Below are 18,423 nucleotides of genomic sequence, written 5' to 3' on the forward strand. Positions count from 1 at the left end.
CATTCCACTACACTTCTTTCTATGGGAACCACATTGGAAATTTTCCCGGAAAAAAAAACAACCGTGTAGCAGGTAGTCTGTTAGGACTATAGCTTCAGTCATTTTTCTATGCCTCATGCCGGAAATCGTGGTTTCAGAAATCTCAGTTCCTAGGTAGTTTTATGTTAATTTCAGGTTTAATTTTTCTTAATCCCGGACATTTTAAGAAATGTTTGGTCATTTCGTACAATAATCTGACTATACGGTGCTCATTTAAAAGCACATTCAGAGGAGAGCCACCCATCTCAACATTTGCCGGTGGAGCTGAGTGAGCCAGGGGAATGACAAGGGGCTTGCCAGATCTGGGAACAAAACCTTTGCTTTGCTCATCAAGGGAGGTGGTGAGGCCACCTCTGCCGTGCCAGGTCTGTTAGGAAGATGGATGCAGCTGCATCAAGGGAGACAGAAGTGCATCCACCCCCTTTGATAGTCATGGATGGCATGCCTAGGTGCCTGTGGATACATGAGTCTGAGCAGCGTTTGGAGGTTAATTACAGATTCTTTAGGAACCAGTTAGTTGGAAATGGGGGAGTGGGGAAAAGAAGTACTAGAATGTTGATGTAGAAATACATGTCTATTCAATTATTGAGCTTGGTAGCAAACAGATTCTTTCTCCTTGTCCATTTCTATTTGGCTTTGATTGAAATTATGGCAAGAGAGCAAAGGAGAGGATAGGGGCAGCTGATTCTGCAGCACCTGATGGGAAGAAGCTATCATCCTTGGACAGCTGAGGAAGCACATGGTGGGCAATGGGAGAAATTGGGAAGTGGCCAGAACCCAGGCAAAAGCTCAGGGGGTCTTTGCAGTGCTTTGGGAGGTAAGATGAGGAGCAGGAACCAATCTGTGCACATGAGAGGTGGAAACAAAGCACTGGCATGCTCCTGCTGCCAAAAGGAAGGTGGGACAAAGAGCCAGCGAGGCCCCCTGGGTCTAAGAGTGTCAAGCTGCAAACCACATATACACCCCCTCTTTGTTGCCTCTTCCTGGTGACATGAGGACTGATTTTCAGGTATTTCCTTCCTGTCTCAGTAACAGGTGAGCTAGCACGTGCAGGAGTATTGGTCTTTGGGTTTTCTCCACTACTTTGCCTTCGTCTTCACAGAGCTCACTCTCATTCCTCCCTGAAAGGGGGTGGGCAAGAAATGATTACAGCCCGGCAGTCACTGATGCTGTTAATGTTGCCTCCTGTGCTTTGAGCATAGAGTAAAAAGGGGTTGGAGACAGGCTGGGAGAAGCCTCATCCACAGACCAGAGGAGCTGTGAGAGCAGTTGTGCACACTTTTACTTTTGTCTTTCTGCTGAAGCTCTGGAGGAGGATCAGGGCAGCACAGAGTTATTCTGTACCCCATGCTTCTCAGCAGAAGGCCGGAGGTTGTCCTTTTTCCACCTCCATTGGTGCTATGCCGCTTTGTTGGATGTCAGTATCCCAGGCATGAAGGAAGGAGGTCATCTCCTGGTATGGTGGAGCGTGTGCCTTAAGGGTGCCCTGGCTAAGAGTGGAGGCATGATGCTCATCAGCAGGTTGAGTGTTATATTTTAGACATTGACTGCCTGTTGTGGTTTAACCCCAGCCAGCAACTAAGCACCACGCAGCTGCTGCCTTACCCCCCAGCGGGATGGAGGAGAGAATCAGAAGAGTAAAAGTGAGAAAACTCATGGCTTGAGATAAGGACTGTTCAATAGGTGAAGCAAAAGCCGTGCACACAAGCAAAGCAAAACAAGGGATTCATTCATTGCTTCCCATGGGCAGACAGCTGTTCAGCCATCCCCAGGAAAGCCGGGCTCCATCATGCATAACCATTACTTGGGAAGATAAATGGCATCACTCCAAATGTCCCCCCTTTTATATGCTGTATATGTAACTCCAAATGTCCCCCAGCTTTTTATACTGGACATGATATCACACGGTATGGGATACCCCTTTGGTCAGTTGGGGTCAGCTCTCCTGGCTGTGTCTCCTCCCAGTTTCTGGTGCACCCCAAGCCTTTTTGCGGGTGGGGCAGTGCAAGAAGCAGAAAAGGCCTTGACTCTGTGTAGGCACTGTTCAGCAATAGCTAAAAGATACCTCTATTATCAACACTGGTTCCAGCACAAATCCAAATCATTGCCCCACACTAGCTACTGTGAAGAAAATTAACTCTATCCCAGCCAAAACCAGTGCACTGCTGTCCTGAAAGTAGTGACTTGGTCTTTCCCTTCAACTGAATCCAACATGCCTATATATTTCTGTTATAGTTATTATTTTTTTCACTCGTTTTGTGAAGAAAACCTTACGAATATTTTTTGTTCTCAACACAAAGTAGATTATGATAAGGGTGTGCCACTGCTTTTGGTTTTGCAGCATTATTTAAACCTGTAACGAACTACAGATATTTTTCATTGATTTCCTAAAAAAATGATGAATGCTAAGTATCTTTATCCATAGACAAGGTGCCTAGAGTGTGGGTGTTAATGAGTAAGCCCAGTTGGTCCTACGCACAGGGCAGCAGTCCATAGAGACCACTGTGGAGCTGCTTTTCTGATAGCGGTTCCCTTTGTTGCAGAAGAAATTATCATCACGGCGTATTGCATCCGACTTCAAGAATAGCTGTGTTTGTCTCTAGGGCTACATGGAAGTCTTAATGGGACAATGCAGTTGGTCCATTAAATGCTTCTGTTTGGTACAGTATTAGCGGGTAGAAGAAACCATGCTGTAGAGCAAGTTTCTTGCTCTAAGGTTTGGTTAGAATCCCTTAGTCACATGAGTTACCCTTATGACTATGGAGTGAAGAAAATAATGTTGGAATGTTTCTTTTCTACGTTATCTTTCATTTTGATGTTAAGAACTTGTTACTTTTGTGTGGAAAGGGAGACATTTTTAAAAGTATTTACACGTTTTGTAATAAAACCACATTGCGCGTATTCACTCAGAAATGCTTATCACACTTGGTCATTCTTAATTTTTAAGCAAAATCAGGAAAGAAACATCAAGACAAAATAACAAGGTGAGCTGTTTCTGTCAGTTGCATTTGTTCTTCATTTCTTTGACCATCTGCACAAGTTTGCAAGAAGGAAGTGCAAAGTGCAGGTTTTTTGAAAGTCTTTTGTGCTCATCCAGTTGAGCTGGGTTTTCACTGACGAAATAACTCCACACCTCTGACACTAGGGAGGCCCAAAGATCAAGCCCTCACTCTGGAGCAAGACGTGCTCCTCAACTGAATGGTTGCAAATCCTTCTGAGTTGAGCAATAAATGTTCATATCCTATGGAATTGTTTTCCTTCTGGTATGCATTTCTAGAAATTCTTGTGCTGTTTCCCATGTAAAAAAAAACCAAACATACTAAAATCCAAGAACCTGAGAACAACAGTGCTCCATCAGAGAGAAGGTCCATCTGGCCCAATGCCCTGTCTTTAAAGTGGCCACCCTCAGTGTCTACAGCAGAGCACAGGAGCAGAGCCAGTCTACTTCTGCCAGGGTCCTGGGGGTGCTCCTAGGCCTCAGTGGCTGGGACAGGGCTCCCCTGGGACCCCCACCCACCACCACCGTCTCCTGCCAAGGGCCCAGGGGACGTGTCTCAGCTCAGCCTGGGGCCTTGGGTCCCTGCCTGAGCCGTGTTGTAGGTGTGTGTGCCCGTCCTGTCTCTGCCCTGTCCCTGGCTGGGCCTGGGCCCTGCCCTGCAGAGAGCGGCTCTCCTGGATGGAGCCCTCAGGGCTCAGTCAGGGCTTGTCATGCAGAATTCCAGGCAGAGCAGAGCAGAATTCTTCTCTTCTATATGCTGACAATGAGCCAAATAACCATGAGACGATTTGCCTGAAATGCCAGGGTGTCTTAGCTCCATGAACACTTTCTAGTACACAAACCACAAAAGATATAAGTTGAAACAGTATTTTATTTTAGGTTATTTTATGTCATTTACTGACTCTGTTTACAGAGCCGATGTGCACAAGCATTAACACAAGCTCGTGTAGCCAGGAGCAGACTGATGCATTCTTCAGTTCAGCTTGAAGAAACATCCCCTGCAGTCTGGCAAAGACAAGATACAGAACTGCAAGAGCAGCATCAGGAATAGAGACCAAGCTGTCCCTGGTTCCTGAAGAGGGAGAACGTGAAGTATGAGGATCAGGAGTGACCATGCACAGAAGAAGGAAAGAATAAGAAAAAGAGTAAAAAGAGAAGAAAGGAAGAATAAGAAGGGAAGAAGAAGAGAAGAAGAAAGGAAGAAGAAAAGAAGAAGTAGTACTAGTAGTATTAGAATTAGTATTGGAATCCAAGGAAAAGAAGAGCTGGCCCCTGCTGCAAAGTTACTCTGGGTAAGACAGCCTGAGAGAGCCAGGGGCTGTGCTCAATGCTACGGAGGACAAGAAGTAACTCCTAGGAGAACCCTTGTCACCCACCCTGGAACTCCAAGAAGCTTTCTCCCCCCAGCTGCAGGGCAGGAAGGCCATCTTCCTGATGCTTGAGCAGCAGGCAGGAACCGAGCCAAAAGGGCCCAGAGGAGCTCTGCAAAGTGGTCATGCTCAATGCTGCAGAGGAAGGCAAAAAACCCCCGGGGACCAGGGCCAATCTGCCCCGGGGGAAAATTCCTTCCTGACCCCAATGCTGGCGATCGGCTGTTCCCTGAGCATGTGAGCCAGACCTGGCTCCTTGTCCCACAGGCTGGTCATGCCTCCCAGGAGCTGCTCAAGCCCTATCCTCCCTTGACTTGGAGCCAGATCAGGGGCTTCCAAGGAAGCAAAAGTGCCTCTGGCCATATTGACCTTGGGGGCAAGAATCCCATGCCTGCCTGTAAGGGCAAAAGAGGCTGCTCCAATTCACTGAGACCCCTGGCAACATCTCTGTATCCTATTTCTTACCACTGTTGCCCCTGGCTCTGCAGGGGATGAAGACAGCGAGCTCCGCAGTGCTCCTCCACAAGTCATTCCTTTGCTCTTACCACTGCTGTGCAGCTGAGAAGACCCCATAGCCTTGGGAACCTCTAGGGGCTGGTGGTTCTACTTACCTCCTGAGGGGCTGTCCCTGCCCCTCAATGGCCATGCACTGGGCACAGCTGCCAGGTGTCCCTGATGTCTCTTTTGCCATTCCGACTGTTTGTCTATTGTTTGTGGATTCTTTAAGGATTGTTGTTGAAGGTTACTGCTTGGTTTTTAAGGTTTCTTGGTTCAGGCTTGTTTGGTTTAGGTTGGTTGTTTCAGGTTGGTTGGTAGAGGCTGCTTGGGTGTAGGTTGGTCAAGGCTCTTTGTTCTAGGCTGGTCTTTTGGTTTAGCTTAGTTGAGGCTGGTTGGCTGAGACTGATTGTTTGGCTTGTTGAGGCTCATTGTTTCCAGACAGTTGTTTCTGGTTACTTTTAATACTTTGTAATAGGTTGTTTCTAGGCTGTTTGTTGGTTGGTTGTTTCTACCTTGTCTGAAGCTCTTTCTTTTGAACATTGGTTGGCACTGGTTCCTTTAGCTAGGATTCTCTGAGTTGTTTGAGGGTTTTTCGTTGAGGCTGCTGGCTTGCAGGTTGTGTGCTTTTGAGGCTGTGTCAGGTGGCTTTAGGTTGATTGTTTTAGGTTCCTTGGTTTAGGTTTGTTGGTTTAGCTTGTGAGGTTTGTAAGGCTTGTTAGGTTTGTGGTGGATTTAGGTTGTTTGGTGTCATTTTAATTTAGATTTCTGTTGTTTCGTTCAGGTGGTTTTGGGCAGGTCGGTATCCATAGTTTGCTTTCATTTCGGTTCTCTGGTTCAGGTGGGGTTTTTTAGGAGGACGTTGGTTGTTTTAGGAAGGTTCATTAGCTTGAGGTAGGTTCTTTTGCTTTGGGAGGGGTTGTGCAGAGCACGAGGCCCACTTTGGTAGTGAAGGAGCAGCAGGCACTGAGGCCAAAATGGCCCCCAAAAGGCCTGGCGAGGGGCTGTGCTCAACACTTCAGAGGAAAGAAGAAAGCCACTGGAGGCACTTGCTGGCCCAGACAGGGAAAAAAGCCTTGGTCATCCCAGTTGCAGAGCATGAGAGGCCATCTTGCTGGTCCTTGACCACGTTTGATTTGTTGGTGCTTGAGCTTTTGATTTAGCTTGGTTGAGACTGCTTGTTTGGCTGGTTGAGGCTCATTTCCATATGGTTGTTTTCGGTCGCTTTTTTTACTTTGCAATAGGTTGTTTCTAGGTTGTTTGTAGGTTGGTTGTTTCTACCTTGGTTTGCTTTAGCTGGCTTTTTCTGAGTTGTCTGAGTGTGTTTTGCCTAGGCTACTTGATTGAAGGTTGTGGGCTTGTAGGCTATTTAAGCTTGGTTGTTTGGGGGCTGTTTCAGTTGGCTTTAGGTTGGCTGGTTTAGGTTGCTGGGTTTAGGTTTGCTGGTATAGCTTGATTGAGGTTGGTTAGTTGGTGGCTTGAGGTGGTTTGGTGTCATTTTAATTTAGATTTCTCTTATTTGGTTCAGGTGGTTTTTGCCATTGCTTGTTTTGAGGAGGCTGGTTGATGTTGTTTTCGGAAGGTTCTTTAGGGTTGGCTGTTAGAGTTTGGTTTTAGTGTTTTGGTCTAGATATGGTTCAGGTTGTTGAGGTTGTTGGAGGCTGCTGTTTTGAGGCAGGTTGTTGGAGGCTGGTTCTTGAAGGCTGGTTGGTTAAGGGTAACTGTTTTAGATGGGTTGTTTGGGTGAGATGACTTTTGGCTGAGATTGTTTGATATCTGTTGTGCTAGGTTGTTATTGAAGGTTGGTCATTTTAGGTGGGATGTTTGATATTAGTTTCAGTTCATTTGTTTTTCGTGTTTGTTTGAGGTTGGTTTAGGATGCTTGTTTTAGGTCATTGGTATTTAGGTTGTTGAGGTGATTTAGGTTGGTTCTTTTCATTAGGTGGCTTAGGGAGGTTGGTGTATATATGCGTCTTTAGGTAAGTGAGTTGAAGTAGTTTTGCTTTGCATATTTGGTTTGGTTGAAGTGTTCCTGTCTAGCTTGGTTTAGCTTGGTTGGTTGAATTGGTTTTGGATGGGGCAGAACAGCTAGTATTTTTACGTTTGTTTTAAAAGGATTTACTTTAGGTTGGGTTGTTTTGCATTACTTTAGCCTGGTTTAGGTTGTTTGGTTTATTTTGGTTGATGCTGTTTGGTTCAAGATATTTGGGCTTGTTTGTTCTAGGTCAGCTGGATTGTGTAGGTCGCTTTCCATAGTTTGCTTTGATTTCGGTTCTCTGGTTTAGGTTAGGATTTTTAGGATGACGTTGGGTGTTTTAGGTAGGTTCTTTTCCTTGAGGTAAGTTCTTTTGTTTGAGGGGGGCTGTGCGGGGCATGAGGCCCACTTTGGTAGAGCAGGTGAAGCAGGTCCTGAGCTTTGAGATTTTGGTGCTTAAGCCTTTGATTTAGCTTGGTTGAAGCTGCTTGCTTGGCTGGTTGAGGCTTGTTTCCATATGGTTGTTTTTGGATACTTTGTTTCCTTTGCAACAGGTTGTTCCTAGGTTGGTTGTAGGTTGGTTGTTTCTGCCTTGTCTGAAGCTCTTTCTTTTGAGCGTTGATTTACGTTGGTTGCTTTAGCTGGGTTTTTCTGAGTTGTTTGAGGGTGTTTTGTTGAGGCTGCTTGTTTGCAGGTTGTATGCTTGTAGGCCATTTAGGCTTGGTTAGTTTGGGGCTGCTTCATTTGGCTTTAGGTTGCTGGGTTTAGCTTGGTTGCAGTTGGTTAGTTGGTGGCTTGTGGTGGTTTGGTGTCATTTTAATTTAGATTTCTCTTGTTTGGTTCAGGTATTTTTTTGCTATTGCTTGTTTTGAGGAGGCTGTTTGATGTTGTTTTAGGAAGGTTCTTTAGGGTTGGCTGTTCAAGTTTGGTTTTAGTGTTTGGTGTAGGTATCTTGGTTTAGGTTGTTGAGGTTGTTAGAGGCTGTTGTTTTGAGGCAGGTTGTTGGAGGCTGGTTCTTGAAGGCTGGTTGGTTAATGTTGGCTGGTTTAGATTTGTTGGCTAAGGTGATTTTTGGCTGAGGTTGTTTGATGTTTTTTGTGCTAGGTTGGTAATGAAGGTTGATTGGTTTAGATGGATGTTGGATGTTTTTTTCTCTTAGGTCTTTTTCAGTGTTTAGTTTGAGTATGGCTTAGGGTATATGATTTATGTTGTTCAGTTTAGGTCATTGGATTTAGGTGGTTTAGGTGGTTTATGTGTTTTCTTCTTGGTAGGTGGTTTAGGTAGGTTAGTTTGCATATGTGTCTTTAGGTAACTGAGTTGAAGTAGGTTTTCTTTGAGTTGTTTAGGTTGGTTGAAATGTTTCTGTCTGGCTTGCTTGGTTGAATTGGTTATGGATAGGGCAGAATAGCTAGTATTTTTTAGGTTTCTTTTAAGAGGGGTTACTTTAGCTTGAGTTGGTTTGCATTAGTTTAGCCTGGTTGAGGTTCTTTGGTTTACTTTGCTTGATGCTGTTTGGTTTAGGATTGTTTAGGTTGTTCTAGTTCGGTTGGTTTGGGCAGGTTGGTATCCATAGTTACTTTGGTTTCCGTTCTCTGGTTCAGGTAGGGATTAATTTGGATTATGTTGGTTTTTTAAGATCGATTATTTTGCTTGAGGCAGGTTGTTTTGTTTGGGGAAGGTTGTGTGGAGCATGAGGCTCAGTTTGGTAGAGCAGGAGGAGGAGGCACTGAGGCCAAAATGGCCCCAAGAAGCCTTGGTGAGGGGCCATGCTCAACTTCCCAGACTTCCCAGAGTGCACAAATGCCTCTGACCTAATGGACCTTGGGGGCAAGAATCCTTCCTGTGCCTGTCAGGACACCAGGGGCTGCTTGAAATCACTGTGACCCCTGGCAACATCTCTATCTGCATCCTATTTCTTACCGCTGCTGGCCCTGGCTCTGCAGGGGATGAAGACAGCGAGCTCTGCAGTGCTCCTCCAGAAGTCATTCCCCTGCTCTTACCACTGCGGTCCAGCTGAGAAGTGTTTCCGTCCAAAAGAGGAGTCTTGCAGCAGAGAACCTCCAGCAGCCTCGTCCAGCCTCCAGTCTTCTCCTTCGTCACTCCCAGCCAAGGAATTCCACCAGCTTCTCAAGGCCTTCCTCGGGGATGTGCCTGGGCTGCCCTGGGGCCAGCTCTGGCAGTGGACATGGGAGGCTGCTCCTTTTTATCCTGCCCGGGGCATTGTGACCGCTGCATTGCCGGGTGCTGGCATTGTGACATGGGGGTGATGGGCCACCTATGTGCAGCCCCACCCACAGCAGCCCCACCTGCCAGCCCTCTGCTCAGCATCCTATGGAGGAAGCCTTTGGGGTGCTGCCCTGAGGCAGTCCCTGTGCTCAGGAGGCCCAGGGGCTGTCCCTGCCGTTCCGTGGCCGTGCACCTGCACAGTTGCTTGGCGACCCTGATGTCTCCTTTGCCACTTTTATTGTTTGTAGGTAGTTGAATGTTTGTTGTTGAAGGTATCTCAAGGTTCTAGGTTGTTTGCTTAGGGTTTCTTGCTTCAGCCTGGTTTTGTTGAGGTTGGTTGTTTCAGGTTGTTTGGTTGAGGTCGGCTTAGTTCGTTTGGTTTATGTTGTTCCATTTATGTTGGTTTAGGTTATTCAGTTTTGGTTGTTTAGGGGAAGGGAATGGAAGGGAAAGTTTATTTAAATTACTTTTGCTTATGTCAAAGAGTAGGCTTTTACTCGCATATGCTATTCCAAAAACTGAGATAAAGTAGTGAGAAAGCCTGGTGCACATCATACAGAATATCAGCTGCAAAACTAAAAACTGGTTTATGGCTCTCTTCACTTTCATTTATAGAGCTAAATGTTTGGCACCTCTGCAAATTAATCGCCATAGCTTCTGAGGCAGAATTCTTGACTTTAGGTGCAAGATTATCATATTAGTTTCCCATGCAGTATCAAGTTGTTTAAAACTGTGGCTTTCATCTGGAAGTTTGAGGGAGGAATGGCATGAAGGGTGTTAGTTTGCTTTCAGAATTGGGAGCTGTCCCAAGAGCAGCCACTCGGAGGCAATGCCTACAGGCGCACTTGGAGCATGACTGAAGATTTCTTGCAGCAGAAGCACTCTGCAAATTCAGTCTCTTAGTTTCATGTTCTTTGCTCTGCTGACCTCTAGGGAAGCTTTTCTGCAAAACTGTTTGCCAAAGCATTTGTATAGAGAGCTATTGTGACTTCAGATCAGTCATTGTCTCTATTATGTACCAGACATTTGGGGTCTAATCCAAAGTAGACCTTCACATGAAGCTGCTCCCTCATACTGGTTCCAGTATGTTTGAGTGGGGCAAGGTCTTATTACATCTGAGCAAGGCTCAGTCAGCAAAGGAAATGCATCCTGAGTTAAGAAACGGGGTGATTCTTTTGAATATTTGTGAACTGAGAAGTTAAAAATTTGAAAAGGACTCTGTGCTCTGAGTTTGTGCAGAGCAGCATATATCTTTTCATCCAACGCTAAAACTGCTTCAGCAACAGATGAAGCTGATACCAACCAGTTAAGTTCTAGCCTGACGCCTTTGGGAAGAATGAATAGATTGCTTTCCCAGAGGAGCTGGGGCAACTGTGCAAGTGTTTCCCATTAGCAGGTAATGAACTTGTTTTAGAAGGAATATTTCATGGGCTGAAAAGCCAGAAGGCTCTGCTTGGTTTGATGCTAGTTAGCAATGAAGCCCAAAAAAAAAGAGAGAAACGAAATATTAAAGGCATGGTAGACAAGTATTTTTGTTTGTTTTCCAAGGACTATTTAAAGGAGGAGTTATTACAAGAAATATGCATATTCCATAGGAAAGGCCTTGGAAACTTCTTTTTCTCCTGATGTTCAAACTGGGAAAATTTGCTGACAGTGGCCAGCTGGGAGCCCTTTTTTTTCTGTATGAAAAAGGTGAAGGTGAGTCATATTGGCTAACAATGACCATTCTAGAGCAGTGAATTTTTTCTCTCAAGTAGCCTGTTTCAGGCCCCTACCTCATTTCTTTGCTTGAGCAGAAGACCTGACCACCATTCCAGTGTTCAAAGTTTCACAGAGTAGACTATTTTAAAGCCAAAACCCTAACAGTAATTAATTAGCTACTATGGCATATGATGGAAAAGGTTATTATTTTTCACTAAACTCAGGCTCCTACTATCACAGGCAACTACATTACTTTAAATCCTTTTCATAAATTGGTCAAACTCCATCTGTTGTTGGATTTCCATTTGTTTTCTTCTACTAGCAGATGACTCCAAACACCCATTCTTTTCAGTAATAAAAGCCATACATTTACAGGCTGTGTTTATTGACAGTTTGCTTATAGCTGCTTGAACTAACTCTGTCTCCTAGTGCAAATGGTTCTTCTTTCTAGGTGGTTATCTATCTCCGTCTCTACCCTCAACCTAATCTTACAGAACAGTGCGATTTCCTTCTTGTCTTTGTTACACTAGACTAACCATGCTCTGCCAGTTTCGCCTGAAATTAAGAGCTTGGTATCACTGATGATCTGCATAGCTTTTTCTGCTCCTGTTGTGAATTCATCATTCTCTGAATAAGAATGACCAGCACAGACACAGACTCAATGATCTAACAGTGACTTAAAGACAGCATTAACCTCTCTTTTCTAGTGTATGGGTTGCATTTGCCGTTTCACTAGTAAATCCTCAAGTAAAGACACAGGTCTTTAGCCTTCTCTGTTTTTTCCAACAGCTGAGTTCCCAGTTCATAGAAACATTCTTCTGGTTGGGAAGAACAAACACTGACATATTTAGTCCAGCCAGCTTTTCCATGGTGCCTTGGGAGACAAAAAATATTGCACTTTAGTTACTAGACAATCTTAGGGCAAGATACAAACACAGCTGCACTCAAGAAATGGCAGAGGTAGTAACAAAACCCAACAAAACAAAACTAAACAAAAGACAGTATGTGTAGACCTCAGATTATTTTTCAGACTATTTTTGTGAAATGGTTAGAAGACATGAATGCATACAGTACTTCAGAGAGTAAAAATAAGTTGTCTTCTAAGATTTCCATGCTTAACCAAAAAACCCTAGGTTCCCTAGGATAAAGAGATAAGTAAATTCAGGCCAGGTATTAGAGATACCACAGAAATTCTTATTCCTAGCTCTCTGTGTGCTTGCAGGAATTATACTGCTTTTGTAAGAGAAAAAGCAGGTTGATACTGGAAGACTGGAAAGAATGCTAGATAATTGTTACTGCTTGGGAGAAAAAGAAAAACAGACACTTTTTCCCACCACCAACATGCCAAAAACCAACCAGCCAAAGAACAAAAAAAACCCCAACCCTAAGGAAAAATCCCTACCAGGTAAACAAACAAGCCCTGAGGAATTCTGCTGAAAAATAAAGATCCTCAGACTACTGAAAACTCTTCCTATCTCTGTTTATCTTGACAGATTGACAGTTTGTCCCGTACCAGAAGGATATTGCTAAGGACTTTAAGCATCATGGTGACAAAGACGGGACACAGAAACTTTAAAAAAAAGGAAGGAAGTACAATAAAAACCTTAACAAAAAAAAGAAGTGGTAACGTTGGCCATGAAGCATATAGCACAGCCTCCTCCTTAGTGCATAACCAGCTGAGCATCTATTTATATCCATTTTATTGCATTAAAGATGGTGGGCAGTCACTCAGAACAGACTCTTGAGAGTCTTAATGCACTTTTGCAGAGCCAACAAAGTATTTGAGTAAAAAACAGAATATGAGTTGAGGTTTTAAAAATTTTTTAAATTACCTAAGCATTAGTCCAAGCCATCCATGGGATGGCTGTTCAGGAATTCCTTTTCTAAGGGCTCATTTTCTAGAACTAGCATCCAAATACTTTTGAAGCTGATTGTACTTCGGCTGCACCTTTCCAAGTATGTTTTTCTCCGGTCTTTACCACTGTTTTCATGTGCTGACTATATGATAATATCTTGCAAGACAAGAGATACCTGCAAACACCATTTCTATGTCATAAGGTTTCAGTGTGTTGTGGGACAACCAAGACATGAACTCTTCAGATCACTGGTTCCCACACCATTGCAGGTGCCACTGACAAAACGGATCTTCTAACCTAATCTGGTGCTCCTTTCCCTTCTATTTACTCTTCCCTACTGTCAAGGTTTTGATTGTGGGGTGACAATAAAACCGTGGCAGACGTACTGTCAATCCCCTCTTTTCCCCCCTTCAGCCCCTCCCTCTCCCCCCTTCCCACTCAGGACAGGTGATCGGGAGGGAAAGAAGGACAGAGAGAAGAGAGTTGGAAAAATTAAAAATATTTTACTAATACTACTAATAAGAATAGAGAAAATAATACAAAATATACAAAACCAATCTTGAAAGTCTCAGCAACTGCAGAGCCAGCACCCAAAGTCCTGGATTGGACTCTGCAGCCAACCGGAGCTGGATTCAGTCTCTCACTAGGCCTCAGTTCGTAGGAATGACTAGCAAGGTCCTTTCCTAATGTCGGCCATAAGGAAAAAGGGCAGAGATCCTCATGATCTCCCACTTTTATGTGAAGTATTCACATTAATGGAATGCTATACAGAGTTGGTCGGTTTCTTGGTCGCCTGTTTCTCATTTCACTTATCAATAACTTTGCATTCCATTGCTATGTTTACCAAAACATGTATCTGGTTCTCCAGGAAAATGCAGCTAATATGAAAGCTTTAGCTGACAGGCAAATTCACTAAAAGAGAAACTTGTTTTTAACAAAACCAGGACACCTATTAAGCCTTGTGGAAACAAATTGTAATGAATCTTAAACTTTCTGGCTCTTCAGACAGCCAACAATTGGCACTATACCATCAATGCCTTCAATGCTTCTGAAGGATTTAATTCTCTGAAAGGAATCTGTTTCAGGTCTGCTTTGTTATGTCAGGAACCTATGGATTTCTATAGGTTTTCACTGCCAAATCCTATGCTGCCATTGCCTGATGGCTGAGAGCTGCCAACACTGACATGACTGCTGTTGGCAAATCCTACAACCTGATGTAGCCAATTTCCAGGCAGAGTAAACTTACTGTCATTAGCAGCTTAGGTTCTAGTTAAGAAGCTTCTCTGACAAGTCAGGAGGCTTGCTCCACATGAGAAAACACCAGCACTCTACCGCTAATCACATAACTCTTTCAAGTAATACATTCTTGTTCCAGAAATGCTAATGAATGGTTGGGAGTAAATTGGAAATTGCAGCCTGTGCTGAGTTGTCTAGGTCACTCCTGTGTAATTAACCATGTTCTCTACAACTGCCTCTGTGAGGTAGTGTTGTTGGCTTTCTGGGTTTGGGGTTTGTTTTTTTTAATGTATCAGAAGCCTGACGGTATACTTGTTTTGATGAGTGTTTCTGTGTGTGCTGCAACACACACTGGAGGACCTCCCCATAGCTGCTGAATATTCACATGCGCAATGAGCAGCAATGGCTATCAGTAAAGCTGAGAACAGCCTCCAGGCCATTATGGAAAGACAAGCTGTTCCACAATAGCCGCAGATGAAGTCTGGGAAGTACTTAACCCAGTGGAGAAGGCACAAAGAATGCTGCTACTGACACTAAGTTGCACAGAATTTTCATGATGCATGGCGTATTCATGAATAAACACAGTCTGACAAAGTATAAATGCACCGTCATCTAGCTCAGAGTAATCCTTCTTGGATAGTGACCTTCTCTCCCGAAATGGCAGGTGGGCCAGTGCACCAGGATCTTTCCTTCACCATCCTATAGACATTGCTAAATAGAAAAAATGATTATGGTTGTTCTACACACAGCATACATCTTAAGAGAAAACCTGAATGAAAGTGCATGCGTGTGTGTGTGTGTGTGCGTAACTAGAGAAATATGTAATGGACGCTTTGATGACATTGCTTATAAGAAATCTGAGTTGGACAGAGACATTAAGGGTGGAGTAAAATAACACACTTGCAAAAGGAGGCTTGCTGGAAGTGATGTACAGGACCTGGACAGGAGGAATACTTTTGCTTTGGTTTAGGAAAAGAGAGAAAACCATTGGAGGGATTCAAGGAGTTGAAATACAACAGTGGAAAAAAAGGTGGGGTTTCTTGGTTTTGTTTGTTTTTAAGTCATGTTTTACACAGAAACATAATGAGTAGGTATGTAAGCTAGGTAACAACAATTAGACAGCAGGTGGCCAGAAGACTATTAAATCACTAAGGAAATACAACAAATTGTGCTTTTAAAGCACTTACGACAACATTCAAGTTGGAATGGCAGACTACCTAATGGAAAAAAAGTCGGCTCAAGAAGATGAATTGAAGTACAGGCAGCAGAGTGGCAGCTCCAGTAATGAAATTCATGAAATCATGAAGAAGAAAAAGGTAGAGATGGCATAAAAAGGGAAGAAAGAGCTTGAGACTTCAGAGTGTGAAATCAGAAGAATTTTGGAAGAAAACCTGAAATACCCTAAACTGAAGTTAGTTTCAGTAGCGAAAGATAGCCAAAAAAAAAAAAAAAAGTAATCAGAAAGCAATGAAATTGCTTTATTGTTCAGAGTTAAGCACACCTTGTAATAGGAGTGATTTCCTCCCAGGTGCTAGTTCAGCAAGAGTTCTCACACACCCAAGTTAATAATCAGAACCTACATAGGACACAACCAGGAAAAATCACCTGTAGGCTTTCCTACACTGCCTTCTGGAGCCCTCTTTCAAGTTGGCCCAGCTATCACTCCTTGGTTGCTCTGTGCATTTTTTTTTCCTCCAGTGACTATTTTGATTAAAGCAAGTCAAAATATTAGGTGAATAATCATTTACCTTGCAAAACTCTCCAGAGTAATATTAAACGTCACAAAAATTTAGCATGCCTTGATTCTTAGAGGAGACACAATAGGTCTGACTGAACCCTTAGTGCCTTGTGTGGCCATTCTCCACTCTCACAGCTGATGCCAAGTGATCAAAGACCCACCATAGGGTGGGCAAAGTGCCATACAGCCCTGCCCTGAGGGCTGGGTGAGGCCAGGGTGCCACTCCGCTTCATGGGGTTAAGAAAGAAGAAAGAAAATAAGATTAGCATTAAGGTTGTTGCTTAGGATCAATCCTAAGGATTGAATTAACTCTCCAGCATCTCTCCCAGTCTATGGGCTGTTCCAGGAAGGAATAGCTTTATTACTGTGGAATACCTGGAGTATTTCAGCCAATATTGATTGGATGGAGAAACCAATTTCACCCTCTTCCTGATTCCACTGTCAGACTGGAGGAGAACATTGCTGAATTAGAAAAAAGATTTTACCATATAGAAATCAGCTTTTAGTTCAGTATTCACTTCTGAAAACAGTTTAAATTATGATATATTCACTGGATTTGCCTTGGTGATTGGAAACTAATAGTAGTTCTTGCAGTGAGTAAACTGGTGAAATAGGGCATCACTTCCCCTAGCGTGACTAGGCCACTTCGTTTGAATACTGTGCATGAACAAAATGTCTAACTCCCATGATCCAGCTAAAGCAAAAAACTCTTTATTATACTATGTGTAGGGTACTGTTTGGTTTTACCCAATTTGCAATCTTGCAAATTCTTATTTTTGTGAAGAAATTACTCGTAATGCTCTGTGGAGCAAAGCAGCACAGAGAGGAGACCTGGTCACACCAGATTCTCTGCATTAGATCAATTTTTAAAGTAAAACAAAGGATAGTAATCCTAAATCTGCCTTATGCCCCTTGCTGTTAATAGCAATCAGACTGAGGATGCACTCTGCCTGAATTGCTTCAGTAATACCACACACCAGCACTTAAATTCACTTAGTCTTATGGCAAGGTTGCCTGACAGCAGTGCACCATAGTAGCCAACTTAGTATCTCACAAGTGTTTTATTAGGTCTCCTCTTATCGCTGCTCTTAACTGAATCAGTAAGAAAACAAAATACTCCAGCACATGCTCACTATTTCCTCTTATCACTGCTCTTAACTGAATCACTAAGAAAACAAAATACTCCAACATATGTTCACTGCTTCATGCCTCTTCAGTAACACTGCTGACGGCAAACAATAGCAATGACCAAGATTGTCAGCAGGAAGGAAACCTTTCTTTGTGGTCTGTTTACATCTTCTTGCATGCATCACTAAACCTTGCGTTTAACTTGCTGCCTTTATCTAAGAGAAGAAATAATTTTGTCCTTCACCTGTGAGTTTGTGGTATTTTTTTGCTTCCCTTTCATACTCTGAATATTTGAGAGAGGGGCCTGAAAATGGAAAGCGTAGTTTTTCTCTCACTTAACCATGCTGTAAATTTTGGTGAGCCAATAGCCTATATACATGAATTTGCTCAACTGAAAATAACAGATGTATTGCTCAAATTGTATTACCTTATTAGAATATTATAAATACCAATTTATCAGTCACTTTCACTTGAGGAAGGAACTTAAAAATGACATTTTAGTCATTATACAAGCCAGCAGGTGAATACTTTGGGTCTTTCTTTGAAAGGTCTTCAACCACCACTTCTCGACCTGCAGATCTCAAGATTGCATGGATTCCTACTTGCTGCAGTTTTGCTCCAGCCTCGGATTTCATCTGAGGCCTTGGAGGGACGTACCCTTCCTGTAATCACTGTGTGGTATCGTGTAAGGTGGGGCAGGCACCAGTTGGGTATTTGCTCATGTTGCACTTGAGTAGAGGAAAACAGACTTGCTATCAAATGGAATTAAAACTTTATTATTAAATTAAATCCTTCATATGAAAATTAGTAACTGAACAGGAATTCATGCTTTAGCTAGCTCGTGAGGTTAGAGCTACTCCTTATCAGGTATGGCGGACACCCTTCTATACATCTGTAGCTGAAATAAATCTTTCTCTTCTAAAATTCACTTCAAAGGAAATTTCAACAGTTCTCATCCACTGAATTTTGTCTTCTCAGAAGACCTATGTTGAATCTGTGTAGAAATCCACACAAAGCTCTTAAACACCTTGTTTTGTAAAATGTTTAAAACCATGACTGTTCTTATGTCTTTATATAATTAATAAATCTCGCTGCAAATTCGATATTCTGTCAACTGCAACATTTTGCTCATAGGTTTTCCTAAGAGTGCCGATTCTTGGGAGCTTTATAGGCTTTCATCCTTTTAATGCTGATTTCAGCTACGGAAAGCTCTTAGGTCAGCAACACTACAAACTGGGGGAAGGTGGAAAGCTTGAGCTTGTATGTTTTTCTGCCACTTTCCTGTAGTCTCTATAGGTGATTTAATCCTACTACGGCATTTGTAATCAAAGGCACTAGGAAAAGACTTTGTACGTTAAGGCAGTATCACCATTTACTGCAAGGCGACAACAAACAGTGGCACATGCTCTCTGTTAAGCCCCCACCCTCCCCACTAAGGAAAAGGTAATAGGAGGAAAAGGAGGGAGACTTCAAGTTGGAGAAATTTTAAATGCTTTGCTAATGCTGCTAATAAATGGAGAAAATAACACAAAATAAGCAAAACCACTCTTGAATTTCCCGGGGCAGAGTTGGCATCGCTCCAGCAGCTGCAGGGCAGGCACAACCGGATTCGGACTCAGGGATGCAGGGTCTGGAACCAGGTCTGGGACCGCAGACATGCC

Source organism: Streptopelia decaocto (assembly GCF_964273445.1).
Source record: "Streptopelia decaocto genome assembly, chromosome: 2".
In the NCBI taxonomy this organism is placed as follows: domain Eukaryota; kingdom Metazoa; phylum Chordata; class Aves; order Columbiformes; family Columbidae; genus Streptopelia; species Streptopelia decaocto.